General features: G+C 39.9%; 1 protein-coding gene across 1 annotated transcript in view; it reads right to left on the bottom strand.

Moving 5' to 3' along the window:
- LOC125238948 (cAMP-regulated phosphoprotein 21-like) overlaps positions 1-16,621 on the bottom strand; it is a 129,111-nt gene extending 112,490 nt beyond the window's left edge. The window contains exon 1 of the mRNA XM_048146448.1: positions 16,258-16,621. The gene's annotated coding sequence lies outside the window, so the exon portion shown is untranslated. The remainder of the gene's footprint in view (positions 1-16,257) is intronic.
- Between the last annotated feature and the right edge of the window lie 2,501 nt (positions 16,622-19,122).

Genomic DNA, 19,122 nt, shown 5'->3' on the forward strand with positions numbered 1-19,122 from the left:
TATTAGGGTTAGCATAATACAGAGAGGATAATAACTTGATCAGTAGGCCTAGCACATGATGGCCGCGGGAGTATGTCGCCGCGAGATAGATGCCACGTCTTCTTCTAACTGTATTAATGACGTAAGGACGGGTAGTCTATCTCGCGGCGACATACTCTCGCGGCCATCATGTGCTAGGCCTACAGCTTGATCTCGGACAATAATACATAGGTGAAAGTAAAATTGCCATGCATTAGAAAGAGACAACACGGTTCAGCCCTAAACCACCAATTTTCGACAAGTACTTAGAGTACAATTTTACCTATAACCTAACCTAACCACAAAATTAAAATTTTGAAAAACCCCCGACCGCGACCTAGTGGACCGATTTTCATGAAACATGGCTAAGAACACTCCCGACTAACACAGCTTTCAAATAAAAAAAAACTAAATAGAAATCGGTTCATCCGTTGCCACAGACAGACACACACACAGGACAGACAGACAGATGACAAACAGACAGACAGACAGACAGACAGACAGACAGACGGACAGACGGACAGACAGACAGACAGACACGTCAAACTTATAACACCCCTTCGTTTTTGCGTCGGGGGTTAAAAACAACACAATTGAAGAAAATAAAATCTCGAAAAAATTTTGTTCACGGATGCCGTACAAACAAACAATAAAATAAAGAAGACGTACAAATAGTCAAATATCAAAACTCGATGTTGCCAAATTTTTCAAACAATATCAGTGTTTAAGTTATGAAAAGTTTTTGTGAGTGTTCTGGAAAAAGGCTAGATTTAAAAGTAGGATAATACAAACTTTTATAACTTTTTAAAAGTAAATAACCTAACCACAAAATTAAAATTTTGAAAACACCCCCGACCGCGACATAGTAGACCGATTTTCATAAAACATGGCTGAGAACACTCCCGACTAACTCAGCTTTCAAACAAAAAAATCTAAATCTAAATCGGTACATCCGTTCGGGAGCCTACGATGCCACAGACAGACAGACACGTCAAACTTATAACACCCCGTCGTTTTTGCGTCGGGGGTTAAAAATGGAAGCATTACATTATGCTGGCTGGCTGTGTTTACATACATACATACATACATACAATCACGCCTGTATCCCACAAAGGGGTAGGCAGAGCATAACTACTCAAGTTTCAGTGCCACTCTTGGCAAATAAGGGGTTGAAAGAAAACGAAACTGTGACATTGCAGTGACAGGTTGCCAGCCTCTCGCCTACGCCACAATTCAACCCATGCATTGCATGCATTTTGGCTGTGTTTGCAATGTTTACATTCATTTAATTAGGTACTATACATTTTACACCAGCATTAATGTAAGTTTAGGTAATTTCGCAAGAGCAAACACGGTTCAGCATAAAATCTATTCTGGTTAACTGGAGAATTTTAAACAAACTAACTAAACAATTAATAAACGTTTTGTATATATTTCCATTTTTAGGGTTCCGTAGTCAACTAGGTACGCTTATAGTTTCGCCATGTCTGTCTGTCCGTCCGTCCGTCCGTCCGTCCGTAATCTCAGTGACCGTTAGCATTAGAAAACTGAAATTTGGTACCAATATGTATATCAATCACGCCGACAAAGTGGTAAAATAAATAGTGGAAAAAAATGTTTTATGAGGGTACTTACCCCTTACACGTAAATGATTTTTTTTAGTTTTCAACCCTAACATATGATATATTGTTGGATAGGTATTTAAAAATGAATAGGGGTTTACTGAAATCATTTTTTGACATTGTTAATATTTTCGGAAATAATCGCTCCAAAATTAAAAAACAAAATGTGTCCCCCCACTTTTAAAACCATAAGTTTAAAAATATGAAAAAAAATCACAAAACTAAAACTTCATAAAGAATTTCTAGGAAAAATATTTTTAACTTGATAGGTTGAACAGTTTTTGATAAAAAATACGGGAAACTACGGAACCCTACACTGAGCGTGGCCCGACACGCTCTTGGCCGGTTTTTATTCAATAACAACTAAAGAGCTGAGAGCTTGGCGGTAAGAGCGTGCCCTTTCAATCCAGAGGTCGCGGGTCGAACCCCGGCTCTAACTAATGAAATGTCATTTGATATAAGGTCATTAAGGTCTAATTACCCTTCGGGGTGGAAGGGCAGATGGCAGTCGCTTTATTGTCCCAGAGCTGTAAGAACCTCTTTTTGACTCATGACAGCGTCCACAAAACATAACTCGCGCAACCTAATAAAATTTTTAATAAAATCCTGTTATCATATTTAAAAAAATCAAGTACTTAAAAACAATATTTCGCTTACTTAAAACATAATCTAACATATGTTACATTTTTGCGGATCGTCGTTAGTAAGCATTTTACGATATTAATTTATCACGCAGGATTTACTTATTATGTCATTTATCATTAACTAGCATTTACCCGCGGCTTCGCTCGCATTAGAAAGAGACAAAAAGTAGTCTATGTCACTCTCCATCCCTTCAACTATCTCCACTTAAAAAAATGACGTCAATTCGTCGCTCCGTTGTGCCGTGAAAGACGGACAAACAAACAGACACACACACTTTCCCATTTATAATATTAGTATGGATTTTAATTTTTAAACTAGTGCTGTGACAGAGTGTCATTTCGATTCAAATGACATTCCAGTGAGTTAATAGAAATCGTATATTTGTTTAAGCGCCTCCTTGTACAGTCAACCAATTGGAACCCTAGGCCACTGTAGAACTATGTCATAGTGACGTTATAAATCAGATTGTAAGAAATCTCTTACTGCTTGTCATTTTGACATGGTTGTAGAGTGGCCCAGGGTTCCAATTGGTTGACTGTACATAGGGCCTAATCGATTCAACCAATTCGAAATTAATCTTTACATTTGGCAAACGACACGTCTTAGCCACATCGCAACAAACTTCAAAACAAATGTGTCAAACATGTGAACTTACAAATCCGGGACTATAGTAGAATTAGTGCTTACGCCAAATCTTGGGATTCGTTGTCAAAGCGGACCTAACTGTAACCTTACTTCTTGTCGTGTGCTGTGGAAGAACATACATGCATAAATTCACACCTATATTCTCGAAAGGGGTAGGCAGAGCACGAAAAACTCTGCTCAAGTTTTAGTACCACTCTTAGCAAATAAGGGGTTGAAAGAAGCCGTACTTGCAGTAACAGGTTACTTGCCTACACCACAATTTAACCCACATCCCACAGTCAACTTCTACGACCCATAGATGATAACCTAACCACAAAATTAAAATTTTGAAAAACCCCCGACCGCGACATAGTAGACCGATTTTCACGAAACATGGCTAAGAACACTCCCGACTAACTCAGCTTTCAAACAAAAAAAAAATCTAAATCGGTTCATCCGTTCGGAAGCTACAATGCCACAGACAGACACACACACAGACAGACAGACAAACAGACAGACAGATACGTCAAACTTATAACACCCCGTCGTTTTTGCGTCGGGGGTTAAAAAAACATCTCGCTCTCACGAATGAAATTCTTTATCTGTGCAATGGACTAATAAGGTGGCGCCATCTGACATAACCTTTGAGTGTGCCCCCTCATTGTCATTATTGTGAAATAAGCCACAGGTACTACTTTTTGGTGGAATGGCACCCTAAAATTCTAGTTACTTTTGTGAATAACGTGATGTTTTTACAAACAAACATGTTACGACGTATGGAAACGAGCCAGGATATCAACAGGGAGCGTTCGACATGCACTAAAGTCCTATAACTGCTTAAACACCATTAAATGTTACTGAGCACAATAGAGGCTTAGGGTCTCCTAGGGTTGCAAATAGAAAAAAAAACCAAATGTTTTTTTCAGAATTATGAAAAATAACAAGAAAAAAATCCGAGCACCACGGTTTTTTTTCTAAATATAGTTTTTTTTCAGATGAACAAATAATTCTACAATAACGGTTTTTCGTGAGTTGTAACGTGTTTCAATAACAATAACGTACATTTTAATTCGATTAACATTCAGTATACAAACGTTTATTGGGGAATCCCTGATGCGGCGTGCAGCGTAGAAAGGCGGTGGTGTTGCCAACAGTAAATAGTGATAACTACCAACTACAGATTTCGTAAATGTTATACTTTAATAAGACCAGAAATTAAAGTTATTTGATTAAATTCGTTTAATAGTTAACATTAAGTCCAAAAAAATCGTATAAAAGTATTAACTGCTTTGCAAATTTTGAGATTTCGTACATTAGAAAAAAAAAACTGTTATTTTTTCCTGGTTTTTTTCATGTTTTTTTCAAGCCAGAAAAAAAACCGTTTTTTTGCAACCCTAGGGTCTCCCCAAACCTGTCGGCGCGGAATCAGCTCTAGCCGACCAAAAATCGCTTGTTAGTCTGAAAACGCTTACACATCGGAAAGCTGAAGGCATGCGTTGTTCATACCAAAGAGGATCGAGTATTATAGAGAGTTACTGTCAAAATAAAATGTGTAATCACAGTGCATAGACTGCCATCTCTCGACACAAGCTTCAAACTTTTGAACCTCGGTTTTGACAATTTGGCCCATATTAATAATAATAAGTCCGGTAGTACCACGGAAGCAAAAAACTACAGACCCATTACGTGCTTGCCTACACTATACAAGCTCCTTACATCCATTTTGAGAGCAAAAATTAACGCGCATATTGTCGCTAACAACATTCTGGCTCCCGCTCAAAATGGATGTAGGGTTGGGTCCCGTGGTACTAAAGAGCTCCTCCTCATAGACATGACCATCTGCCAACAAGTTCGGCGGAACAAGGGAGCCATCTCGGCCGCTTGGATTGACTATAAGAAGGCCTATGATTCGGTGCCTCATTCATGGCTGAGAAGGGTATTGGAGCTGTATAAACTTGATGCAGCTTTAATATCCTTCCTGGCTGCATGTATGAGGCAGTGGACCACAGTCCTTCGTCAACCACGAGGCAGGGATGACCCCCCTGGCCCGCAGGACTTCATAAGGATTGAGCGAGGAATATTCCAGGGTGACAGTTTGAGTCCATTATGGTTCTGTCTAGCTCTGAATCCCCTCAGCACCCTGCTGAAGGATTCTGGGCTAGGTTGCCGGCTTCGGAGAGAGGGTGAAGTCATCTCTCACCTTCTGTACATGGACGATCTCAAACTATTTGCACCGAACACCCAAGATCTGATGGTGCTATTGAAAACCACAGAAGTTTTCAGTACCGCCATCAGAATGGAGTTTCGTGTCGATAAGTGTGCGGTCATGCATGTACAGCGGGGGGAGGTTGTAAATTCAGAAAATTTACAACTTTCTGAGACGATGTCGTTCAGATCTATCTCTGAATCAGAAACCTATAAGTACCTTGGTATGTCACAGTCGTTGGGTATTGAGGATGTTGGCATTAGACGGTCGGTGAAGGAGCGCTTTTTCAGTCGGCTCACAAAAGTCCTTAACAGTCTTTTGTCAGGAGGCAACAAAGTGCGCGCCTTTAACGCCTGGGTAATGCCTCTACTCACATACTCCTTTGGCATACTACGGTGGACCCAGACTGAGCTGGACGCCCTGGATCGGAGGGTCCGCTCACTGCTTACCACACACCGTATGTTACACCCGCGCTCGTCTGTTATGAGATTGTACATCCCACGGAGGTGCGGAGGTCGAGGCTTCCTAAACGCCAAAGATCTCCACAACCGTGAGGTGTACAATCTCAGGAATTACTTCCTTAACAACGAGTGTGGGATGCATCGTGATGTGGTGGCAGTGGACGGAAACCTCACGCCGCTCTCCTTGGCGAAAGAGAACTGGCGCAAACCTGTGGTACTAAGTACTGCGGACCGCAGGGCGATATGGGAGTGCAAGCAGCTACACGGGCGGTTCTACAAGGCCCTCACGGGACCCGATGTAGATCTGCTCGCATCGGTGAACTGGTTACGATTCGGGGACCTCTTCGGAGAAACCGAGGGTTTTGCCTGTGCAATTGCCGACGAAGTTATGATGACGAACAACTACCGGAAATATATCCTGAAGGACGGTACGGTCGACATTTGTCGGGCATGCCGCCGTCCCGGAGAGTCACTCAGGCATATCATCTCCGGTTGTTCTCATCTAGCTAACGGTGAGTACTTGCACAGGCATAATCTCGTAGCCAGGATCATTCACCAGCAGCTTGCTCTTCAATACGGTCTTGTGGACCGCGAAGTACCGTACTACAAGTACATACCTGCGCCAGTTCTCGAAAATGGTCGTGCCACGCTCTATTGGGATCGATCTATTATCACTGACAGGACTATTGTAGCCAATAAGCCTGACATTGTCATAATAGATCGATCGCAACGCCGGGCCGTGCTCGTCGACATCACCATCCCCCATGATGAGAATCTCGTGAAAGCCGAGAAGGACAAGTCCAGTAAGTACCTAGACTTGGCTTACGAGATAACCGCTATGTGGGATGTTGATTCGACGATCATTGTCCCGATAGTCGTTTCAGCGAACGGTCTCATAGCGAAGAGTCTCGACCAACATCTCGAGAGACTCTCGCTAGGTGGTTGGATCAAGGTTCAGATGCAGAAGGCGGTGATCTTGGACACGGCGCGGATAGTCCGACGGTTCCTCTCTCTGCAGCCCTAACCACCGGCAGCTTGGGCCCTGCCCCGCTGCTGGCGGCACCCTAGGTTAGGTTTTTTATAATGTGTTTATATGTTTTATATTGTTTTGTAAGTGTTTTATTTTATTTTACTTTTATACTCATATTGTAAAAAACCTAATCTAAGAAAAGAGATAAATAAAGGAGAATAATAATATTCTTTATTGTGCACCATACAGAAAAAAAAAAATACACAAGATGGATCACGCTTAATAACTAGGTAACAACAGGCGGTCTTATCGCTAAGAAGCGATCTCTACCAGACAACCTTTAGGTAGCAGGAAACAATGAATATAGATCATTAAACGGGTAGTGCCGATATATATAAATTACAATGAATAAAGTATTATATATCATATAGTACATAAATACATACATAAAGATATATAATAATAAATACCTGTATAATATATAAATACTATATACCTACTTAAATACGTACATATACATAAATATATTACATTTAATAAGTAAATAAAGGCAGATTAAGGCAGCGACAAGTAATGAGATTTTAAAAGAGATTTAAAAACGGGGAGGGATTTAGCAAGTCTGATGTTTAATGGCAAAGCATTCCACAACAGAACAGCACGAAAGGTGAAAGAGTTCACGTAAAATTTGGAGGAAGAAGTATATTGCCAGCTTGATATGTGTTAAAATGTCAAATATTAATTTTAGCGCCATCTAGCCGAGCGTTCCCCAAAGGTGTAACGTCATCTAGGCCACCGTACCTTTTTCTCTAGGGCTTTGAGGTATGTTTTTTTCTTAGACTTTATCCGTCTATACGGAGTTAAATATGTCTTTGTTCATACTACTAACGAGCGATTTCTCATACATAAAATGTGGCTCAATGCTGATAGATGTGACTTCACCCTGACGCTACGCGTCGTAGTCGCTGAACGCATGCGTACGCACTACGCATAAGTCATACTAAGAGGCGAGTTTTGGTCGAAAGCCGGTGTTGATTTGTTCGGTCCTTGTTTGTTTATTTTCTTTCTGACTCTTGGAGACCATATACATCTCTAAGAAAAAAAAGATAGACTAAGTATATTTATTTTTAAATTATTAATAAAATTCTCAACCGCCTTAGGGTGGCGTTATAGCAAACATTTACCCGTAAGAATAGATCTTATTGAGGGAAGGCATGGATAAATTCGCACACATCCAGCAGGCCTCCGTAGCGCAGTTGGAAGCGCGATGGCCCCGGCAAGGCCAAAGGTCGTAGGTTCGAGTCCTGCCGGAGGTGTGAATTTTTCCATTTTTCCTTTAATTTAAAAATATGTTATATCGCTCGCAGACGTTTCTACATGATAAAAAACAAAATTAAGTATATTTATCATCTTTAGTTGTGATATCTAATAGTCTTTGTTGACTTGTAAAAGTGCCCCCGTGGCCTACTTACTGAATAAATGTTTTTGATAGGTTTGGGGAGACCCTTAAGGTTAGTTTCACAAGGCGGATTTTTTTCCGTGCACCGTAATAGTTATACGAGATTTTATTGAATAAAAATTGAGCAGCCTAATGCCTCGCGCAAAATGTCAGTACTCATGCGCGCACGATTGCCTCGCCCGAGCCAAGTTGCTCGGCAAAATGGCGGCCCTCAGGCAGCTGTTCAAAATAGTTCTGCTCTGCAATTATTCCCCCGTGGCATGTGATGCAAAGTCAATCATTCACGATTTATGACAACTAAATATTTTTATTTGCTCTCTTGGAACTAATCAAAACACCTGACTGGTACCACTGATAGGTACCTATACTTTAGTCACACCTCGGACACTGGCGAACAAATATGAAAGAGCGCGCGTTCCTAGCACACAGTCTAAGCTCGTGTAGGTGAACGCGTACCATGCTTGTATGAGTGAAATATGACAGTTTGACTGTTCGCGCTGTGAGGTAACCGAGAGGGGGTGGGCGGCACTTTCAGCGGGGAGCGGGAGTGGCCATACTGTACGACAGTACTCTTTAATATACTCGTACTGTGCTTTAGTTAATCTCTAGGCCTTCAGAATGCTAAAGCACGAATATTACGTGGCGTGGGAGGCAATCAACCCTCCCACGGCCTTTGACTCATTTGTCCGTGACATTATACCGATGCCCTTTTTGAAACAAGTCCGTCTAAGTTAACTCTGCAGCGATTTTTCCAACAGTGTGGGAGTCATTATAAGGCGCAGTTCAGTCTTTAGACATTAGAGAAAATGCTAAAGCATGAATATTTCGGCGCGTGGGAGGCAATCAACCCTGCCACTACCATTGACTATTTTTTTTTAAAACAAGTCCGTCTAAGTTAACTCATATACTAAAGCAATATTACGTCTCGTGGGAGGCAAACAACCCTCCCGACCGTGACATTCTATCCTTACCCTTGCATATTGCAAACGAGAGTAGATATAGGTTACGGCTTACCGGAGCGATTTAAAGACTCCAGTTTGTAATAATCTTACGCCCCGATTCTTAAGCGGGAGAGGAAAGCCGAAGAAAAGGATGGACTGCGTGAGAGATGATATGGAACGAATGCAAGTAACTGATGAGATGGCGTCCGATAGAGATGTATGGAAGAAAAAGACATGCTGCGCCGACCCCAAGTAATTGACAACATTTCATATTTTCGACTACTACTTTTTATTGTTTGGTTTGAAACTCAATATTTAAAGATACACGTATTTTTTTATTTTTCCCAAAAACTGCTATTTTAATGCGAAAATCCCTTTTTATTACTACTTCGAACAGAAAGAGCGTAAGTTACAAACGTCAAGACACAGCTTTATGACGTCACATGTGTTGTTTCATACACCTAAGAAAACGACAAAATCATTCCTAAAAAAAAAGTTTTAACAGTCAGCTTAAACAGTCCGATATGTCTGAGGGTCAAGTGTCCCTGTCAACAAATATTGAATAACTACGAGCTATGGAATGTAGAAGTATAAGGAGAGAAATCTGTCAAAGTAGAACAGTCGAAAATGACGTGTCAAACCCTTATGTACCTGCAATTGCAGCGCCACCTGGTTTTATATCTGCACTTCTGAAACTTAAAGCTTTCGCTCCTTACCTCTAATATCCATACTACTAGTTCAGTTCAGTTTTTAAAATTAAATGGCTTCAGTCCATTGGGACTATTTCGCCAGTGTCAAGGTGATATGAGCTAATATTAGTAATTTTTGTACGGTAAGTACGACATTGTACGGTGACTTAGCACTTGTAAATTGATAGCTAGATTTTACAAGAGCACGTGGACTACCGGCCGTTTACGACAAAAAAGAGGCTAAACGCGTTTCGAGAACAATTCTTCATCAGCTTCTCACTACACCATTAGTTTACTGCATAATACGCTATCAATATTACACTTTAAACAACATTAATGAGTAAAAGAAAAATAAATTATTCACGACACGAAACCGCTATGATGGCGTCCCAACCGGAAGTCCTCCATACTACTAGCGATGATAAGTGTCACAGTCAAACTCAAGTGACATCCCAACCGGAAGATTTTTTTGGTTATAGTGGCAGCTTCGAATAGTCTGACTCAACTATGTAACGTCACTTCCCATTTAAACTATTTTTAAGAATTTTTTACTAAAAATAAGGATAAAATATTAAAAAATATATTTTTGTGATCTACAGGCGTATATCTCGAAATGGTTTTCGATTTAGGGACGTTGAAAATTTTGAAACGTTGTCAATTGGGATAAGGGACAAGCGAATGATGCAGTTAGCACTGTAGGCACCTACGTTTGTATTGTTTACACATGTTGTGGCGTTGTAGGTACAGGCAGGGGCGGCTCACTCCGCGATTCTAAGGAGTGAGCCTTCTGTACTTGTACTATTATATATTCTGTGGTACAGGTCTAATTTCGCAAGTTAAATTTAACCTATTAGACCTATTCTAATGGTGCTGAAAATTTGCAATATTTGCATAGGATATAATATTTTAAAATTAAAGGAAAAAACACTCCTTCAGTAGGACTCATACCGGCGACCTTGCATTGCCGGTGCACCCACTATGACAAACATAGCACCGGCAATCGGCAATGCAGAATGTCGCAGGCTGGAGTCCTGCCGGAGGTGTGAATTTTTCGATTTTTTCTTTAATTTAAAAATAATACCAGTCCTTGACTTATCATCCTCATTGCGTTATCCCGGCATTTTGCCACGGCTCATGGGAGCCTGGGGTCCGCTTTGACAACTAATCCCAAGATTTGGCGTAGGCACTAGTTTTACGAAAGCGACTGCCATCTGACCTTCCAACCCGAAGGGTAACTAGACCTTATTGGAATTAGTCCGGTTTCCTCACAATGTTTTCCTTCACCGAAAAGCGACTAGCAAATATCAAATGACATTTCGCACATAAGTTCCGAATTACTCATTGGTGCGAGCCGGGGTTCGAACCTGCGACCTCCGGAACGAAAGTCGCACGTACTTACCGCTAGGCTACCAGATTGATTTATTATTGTATTGATGATGAGGTTATCCATCACTAGGGACTAGGGTATGCAAACCGGTTAACCGGTTAACCGAAAAACCGGTTAACCGAGACTTTTTGGCCTCGGTTAAAAACCGGTTTTCATAGTTTCTAACCGGTTAATAACCGAAACTATATTTATTTCCCAAAATGACCGAATTAGGCATAAAAAAGGGTCAAAAGTACGTAATTCTTCAATGTTTTGTAACAATAAAGATTTATTTATTACTTTTCATTGACAACATTACGCACCTGCACTGAATTTCTTAAAGAAGTCATAGTATAATCACGATTTTATAATCTAATTAAACGTGAAGATTAAACAATAGTCCCGAGTCCACTCAAATATATATTTTATACAGTAGAGTCCGGTTAGGATTACGACTCCGCATGTACCCAACGTCCAACCGCTTACAATAACCGAATAACGGAAGCACAGGTATTTGTTTGATTTTCTTATGTGATATTATGAAAGTACATCAGTTTATTACGACTCCGGTTTTAACGACCAACCGCTTTTTACGACGTAATTTTACGCAAAATCCGTCCGTCAAGTCCGGTTACAACGACGAGCGACAACGTATTTACTAGTAAGTTGAGGAAACAAAGCTATTTCCGCCCCAAGCATGGCCCCCTGCTTTGCCTACAAGTAGCAAGATGAGATTGTGGCCATGTGACTTTTTGGAGCATTGGTTTTAATAATTTTAACCATTGGTTCGCCTCGGGTCTAATCTTATAAGCTAAATAGAACCCACTTTTTATTTTTCGATTACGTATATACTAGTTTTACATAATAAAAAAATCGATTGTAATATTAGTTACGTAAATCGAGGTTCAAGGAATGCGACTATTTATTATTACGATATACGACAGTAATTTGCCGGGTGATGAGCAAGTACGCATACTAAAAAATTACATATCTTTAAACCGAAATGAAATTCGTTTTGTACGGCGTCCAGTTAGTACGACGTAATCTCAGCGGTCCCTTGGGCGTCGTTATAAGGGAAAATTAAGATCTTGGTTTTCTTACGTAAATCCTTGTATTACTAGCGTCTCTGGGAGCTGTACCTCCGCGACATGCTTAGAAAATGCACAGCCTACAAATATTTAGTTCTTAAAGTGATTATCACAGTGAAGTCACGACAGTTTTAAGCGCCATAATATACACTATGGGCACTCAAGTCCTTTATGGCATCTTTTGCATTTTGCAAAATTTCCAAAAACTGGATAAAAATGATCTTCATCGTGCAAGTAATACCTGCTACGATATCATAAACAACAGAATTCTTGAAGGTAATGGTAATATTATTGCGTAGTACGGTAATTTACTAAAAATCCGCAAAACCGGTTAAAAACCGGTTAACCGGTTTTGAAGGTATAGGTTCGGTTATTAACTGGTTTTTAAAGTTAACCGGTTTTTGCAAACCCTACTAGGGACATAGGGCTCTTAGAACGATCTTCCACTTTTCACCATCCTGGCCGGCTAATTCTAAATTATATTATTATTATTATTATGAGCCTATTGTGTCCCACTGCTGGGCAAAGGCCTCCCCCCTCTTTTTCCATTCCTCTCGGTTTTGTGCGACAACTGACCAGTCTCTCAAAAAGGAGTCTAAGTTATCCCGCCATCGCCGACGAGGTCTGCCGGATCCTCGATTTGACTCGAGAGGCTCCCACTGCGTGGTATTCTTGGCCCATAAGTCATCCGGCATGCGACAGACGTGGCCAGCCCAGTCCCACTTTAACTTGGCCGCTTTCCGAGCCACATCAATTATCTGAGTTTTTGAGCGCAGCGTAGTGTTCCGGATTCGGTCCCTTAGTCTCACACCTAGTATGCTGCGCTCCATAGCTCTCTGGCAAACCCCGAGTTTGGACTTCTGAGCTTCCGTCAAAGACCAAGTCTGAGCACCGTAAGTGAGGACTGGAAGTATGCACATGTCCATGAGCCTACGTTTGAGTGACAGAGGTAGGCCTCCCTTCATGAGGTGCTTCATTGACCAATAGCTCTTCCAGGCGTTCTCAGTTCGTCTCTGAATCTCTTTTTCTTGTCGCGCCTGGAAAGAGACTATTTGGCCCAAATAAAGGTATTCATGGACATATGCAATATTCTCTCCGTTTACCTCAATCTTACGTTTTGTACTATTAGACATGACTTTGGTCTTTGACATATTCATCTTCAGTCCAACCTCGAGGCTTGCATTGCTGAGGTCTTCCAGCATATGATGTAACTCGGATGCCGTTGAGGAAAACAGGACTATGTCGTCGGCGAAACGAAGGTTGGTTAACCTTTTTTCACCGACGACAAGCCCCTTACCTTCCCAAAGCGGCGCAAGCTTCCGGAAGACATGTTCTAATGTGCTGGTAAAAAGTTTAGGCGATAGCGGATCTCCTTGTTTTACTCCTCTTTGTACTTCAAAGGACGGGCCAGAAGATTGTAATTTTATGGCGGCTGTGCTATGATTATAAATGGTTCTTAAAAAGTTGGATGTAGTTAGCCGGGGGGATAGTTCTTGATGATGTAGAGCTATTTTTGTAAATATTTTATAAAGGTGGGAGGCATGGGGCGATAATTACCGATATTCTAGTTCGGAGGGGATCAGAGTAAAGAGCCTTATAATATTCTGTAGCGATATTTAAAATTTTGTTTCTGTCTCCCTGCTTTTCTCCTCTGCTATTTCTCAAACTAGTTATCCAGCTTTGCCCCTTTGATGCACCTTTTTTTGCGGCCTTGAGGGAAGTGTTTTTAATTAAGGCTATTTCTACCAGTTTCGTATTATGGTGTCTGATATCGGCGCGGATGCTACGTTTTACCAATTTATCTTTTTCTCTATATTCTGGGCTATTAGTGTCTAGGTGGAAAGACTGTCTTTCCTCTATAAGTTTTAATGTTTTTTCCGTTAGATTTTTATGTTTGTTTTTGGTTGCTTTGATTTTGTTGCTGGCATTTCTTATACTGTTAATAATATGGTTATACTGATTATCTATGTTATCTTCTTTTAGGTTGTCCAATGCTTGAAAGTAGTTATCTAATTCTAAATTAAATATGTGTTTGTGCGTTATGAGTGTGTCTTTATCGTGTTTCTGTATTTTAGTTTTCAAAATCAGTTGCTTACGGTAAATCGATTTGGTAAAGCTTAACTTGGCCCGGACTGGTCGATGATCGGAGCTAAATTGTATATTGTTAATTGTTTGAACGTTCTTGATAATTTGGTTGTTGTTTGTAATTATATAATCTATTTCGTTTCTAGTGCGGGAATTCGGCGAGAGCCAGGTCCACCTTCGCTGAGGTTTTTTGAAAAAATAACTATTGGAAATTTGCATGTTTCTTCCGAAGGCAAACTGAATGAGACGGGAACCCCTTTCATTCCGGTCTCCGAGACTATGAGGTCCGACTGTTTTAGTGTCATCCAGTGGTTGCCTTTTCCCTATCTTGGCGTTGAAATCACCAATAATCAGGTTGTACGTAGCACGGTGGTCATCGCTAGCTCTATTTAATAGATCATAGAAGTCTTCAACTTCTTCGTCTGGGTGGGATGTTGTTGGTGCATAAACTTGAATTAAGGTTAAAGTCTGGTGTGCTGTCATTTGGAATTTCAAAACTGCTATTCTGTCGGAATATGAGATAAATTCTATGATATTGTCTTTCCATTTCTTTTGGACTAAAAACCCGACTCCACTTCGACCACCTGAATTTCCGCAGTGGAAAAATATGGTGTTTTCTCGTTCTACAGTATCTTCGCCTTCTCTGCGAACTTCGGACAGGCCAACTATATCCCAGTTAATATGTTGAAGAGAATTTTCCAGCTCTAGCAATCTTTCTTCTGTGCGCAATGTTCTGGTATTGTAGGTAAAGATGTTCAATTTTTTATCAGAATCCTTATTATCTTTGGCCGAAGTCGTTTGACGGAGAGGAGGTCGTAACGCCCGGAGATTCTTCGCACCCCGAGTTCTGGACAACTTCCGCCTACCGTCATCGGCGGAGTTATCCGAACCGCCGGGCCCTAGGGGCCATTTCTTTATTTGTTTATCCATTTCAAGAGGGGGTTTGGACGATGAACCTACCGCGCTTGTCCAATGCGTGTTGGTAGGTGAGTAGTAAGCCTTCTGACTAGGCTCGTGGGTGCCGCCGTTGATGGACTATTAGCCATTCTTCCGCCGCCACCCTGAGTCAATATCCTACTCTGATATTGACTGTCTGGCTAGGCCAAAATATGCCCTAGCCAGCGTTTCACACAAAATGTGTGCGACAGTTTAACGTCATATCGAGGACGATTCATTATGCGCGATTTAATCCATTTCCATATTTTTATTTCATCAGTATTAAGGAAAGTATAAGTCTACAATATTAACTAGTGTATTACACTGTAACAATTGTCACAATATGAGAATGTTTATTTCTTAAGATATAAAATTAATATTATAACAAAGTGCAAAGTTGTTTAACTAGTCATGATAATATAGGTAATTAGGTACCTACCCCAATCACCGCGGGTTAAAATACACAAATTGGTAACAGGGACATGAGTTTAGAATCCTTATCACCAAAGTAACACAAATGACTTAAAATCAAGATCTTAATTTGAACAATGTGTACTGCCTGACCCATTGGTAAACAAGAATATTAATATTGTGCTGAATGAATGGGCCAATTTGTTGGAATTCAAAACGAACATTATAAAAATAATTTAAAATGCTTATTTTTAACAAAGAATCTGCACATGTGGTGATATAGTTTGTAAATAGTTGTCAACCTATGGCAGGGTGCCAAGGCCAAGGGCCAATGGGGCTACGGTGGGGCTACTGTCCTTTCACGGGAGTTCACATATTGTCTCCTATAAAACACATGAATATCCCTTCTTGGAATATTTTTTAGAGCGCAGAACTGTTTTTATGGACATTGTAAAGAAATAGATGGCAAAATGTAATAGTTCATGTAAAAGATTATGTCAAATAAGAATCTTATTAGAAAATAAGAGTGAGCTAATCTGGCAAAATTGCTAATCCAAAACCACACACAAAATATTAAAAAATTTGAACCTGAAGTTTATTTTTATTTTTTTATTGTCATTTATAATATTAGATCCATTTATTTATACTTGTAGCCCTGTAAAATGTTATTATTTATCTAGTAAAGATAGGAATAGTAGAATTTTCCTTATATGAGGTTATAGACACAAAAAATACTTACAAAATTTGGACGCCTTCTGTTGGGAGTAATTCATCAAAACAAGAACACCACGATATATTTAGCACTATAAGCAGTCGAAAATAGAACTAACCACTGAACACTTTATTGTCTAATCTTGTCCACATCCTCTAATTGTAAATAAAAAACACTAACACACAATAGATGAAATGAGATGAAAATTCGTCGAAAAAATCTAAATCTAAATAAATGTTTTTTTTGCGCTGAGAAACGGCAAACTTTTTGCAATAATCACTGACGAATAATCCTTAACCGTTTTTCAGGTTCCCGGTTGGTTTTTTGGACGGGCATGCCCGCAGCCACCTTATTCGAGTATTTTTCACAAACCAAATCAAGTCGCGTTTCAGCCAACACAAATAAAATGAATTGAATGACAGATTATTTTTGACATGCGCACCCCATTGCAAAAATCAGTGGTGCCCTCTGTATATAAGCTATACACTACTCAGTTAGCTGTAGTGCTCACGTAGTAGTTTGGCTACTCGATCATAGATGGCAGGATAAAACCCAAGTGCATAACAAATAAGTTAAGTACAACGTTCTTAAGATAGATGGCGCTAATATTAATAACTTACAATAAAATCGGCCTGGATTTCGTTTAGACCATTCAAACGTTGGAAAGTCCAATATTACTAACAATTTATATTGAATTAAATCAGGTCGCCCACTCACACCTTTAACTTTCTTCAAAGACTCTAAGAACAAATTAAATTACTTTCATAGAAAATATTTTAACTTGTTATTTTTAAGTAGTAACACTACTATTATGTTCTTCAAAGAGTTGGATATGAGATGAGATTACGCTCTTTCCTTGAAGGTCGCATCCTCTCATCAGAGAGGTTAGTACGGTACGGAGTCCTCGAGGCGCGAGTTCAACTCACACTTGGCCTGTTTAACCTTATGAATAATGCAACAGTCGACCCGGATGTCTGTCTGTCTAGTCAACTTCACATTTGACGTCTAAACTTGATCCTCGATCATCTAAAACAGTAAAACGTGGTAAAACTGTGTGGTACTGTGAGTCCAAAATCTTGTATTCGATAGTGAGAAAGACTTTTGGTCCTAGTAGGTAACAGTTTAAAAATCAGCTGTTACTAGCCTTCCTGTTTTGTTATTTTTGTTTAACATCATCGGAATGCAAGGTTACTTAGACACGTCTTACTTAGGTACATATCATACTTAAAGTTAGTTATAGTATGTCTATACAACTTACTACTATTTTCTTCATTGACAGAAGAAGATACCTACAAGAGTTTTTCTGTCATTAAAATTCAAAGATTTAGTCGCGTATGTTTATCGTTCTATAGAAAATTTTAATTTTGCGCCTCTTTCTAATAACAAACTAGTTTGACCAGCTATAGATACATTGCCAGGTTCAGATAAATAACGAGAATACTTACCTAATTTAGAAAATTTTAATCATACAACTTGCTACTTTCATAGGTAAGTACTTACCTACTTAAATACAAAATCGGTTGAGTACCCTAAATACCTATCTAGGTCACTGTACTAGTCACCTTCCACTTAGTTAATGTACCTACTCTAGTTTTCGTCCACACATGAAATCGCAAGTAATTTATTAAATTGTTATAACCCTACTTGTGGGCTATAATGTTTGATGATAATGATGATGATGCCTAAACAAGATGTCAAGCTTTCACGTTCATGTCGTATCATAGCCATCACTCTTTTCGCACTCATCATATGCTCCTTTAGTGCGTTTTCACATTATCCGATCCGATATCGGATATAGGACGGATGTCCCATATATTTAAGCTGCCATCTTTGATTTTTGCCTTTAAAATCCTTCCTACATCGGATATCGGATCGGATAAGTGTGAAAACGTACACGAAATGACACGGAATATCTGCATATTTATGCCCTAAAAGATAACACTTTAAAGACAGACAACTCCGTCGCCCAAAGCTTAGAACGCAGGTACTAAACCTAGGTACCAAACTCGTTTGAGACCTAAGGTCGCCCGGTCTAGGTCACCGCGCGTGGGTAGACTCATAAAAACTCTGTTTTTTGTTTTGTATCCCAAATATTCGGAGTTGGCGTCATTTAGATTACATTTGTACTGTATGTTTTAACTGAGGAATTTTTAAAACAAGCCACAAGAATCACAGAATACACAGGACGTATTTTGATAGCGGGTCAGTAAGGGCAGCTATGAGATCCCGTGATCCTACGCGAAAATGGTGCATTCAAAGATTTTGGAAAAAACATACAGGCTGCGAGAAAAAGGGCATTTTTGACAAACTTTTTTTTTAACGCCAATCGATCCCATTCCTATCCAGGATCAAGAGCTTAATTATATGGGACCAAAAAAAACTTTCCGGCCAGAAAAGTCACAAACTGCGAAAAACTTTTCCCATACATCATGTGTATGAAAAATAATAAAAAAATCACATGGTGTTTTTCTGATGTCAATCGATTCTATTCCTATTCTAAAAGTAGGTACAAGTACAAAGGCTCACTGTCAACGTCCTGTCAGCGGACTGCATGCGACATTGAGTTCTATTGCGCAGCGAGAAAGTCGTCAAACTTTATGGGCCGCGAACTCGTGGCCGCCGGAATGTATGGAAGAAACGCGGAGTGAGCCGCCCCTGCATTGGCTTCAATTGTTTTCAGTAGATGTTCTTAACTTGTACCTAAAGTTACAGAACATTTGTTCCTGAGTCATGGTCATGTTACTGTAAAAGCCTGAAGTAGGTACGGTAAAACCTAGGTTTTTACCAGAAAGTCCAAGGTTTTACCGATGCCGATTGGTATAACCCCGAAGTGAGAAATATTTCGTTCTTTTACTTCGGGATTTTGCCGACATTGATTTGGTAAAACCTAGG

Source organism: Leguminivora glycinivorella, chromosome 24, assembly GCF_023078275.1.
Source record: "Leguminivora glycinivorella isolate SPB_JAAS2020 chromosome 24, LegGlyc_1.1, whole genome shotgun sequence".
In the NCBI taxonomy this organism is placed as follows: Eukaryota; Metazoa; Arthropoda; class Insecta; order Lepidoptera; family Tortricidae; genus Leguminivora; species Leguminivora glycinivorella.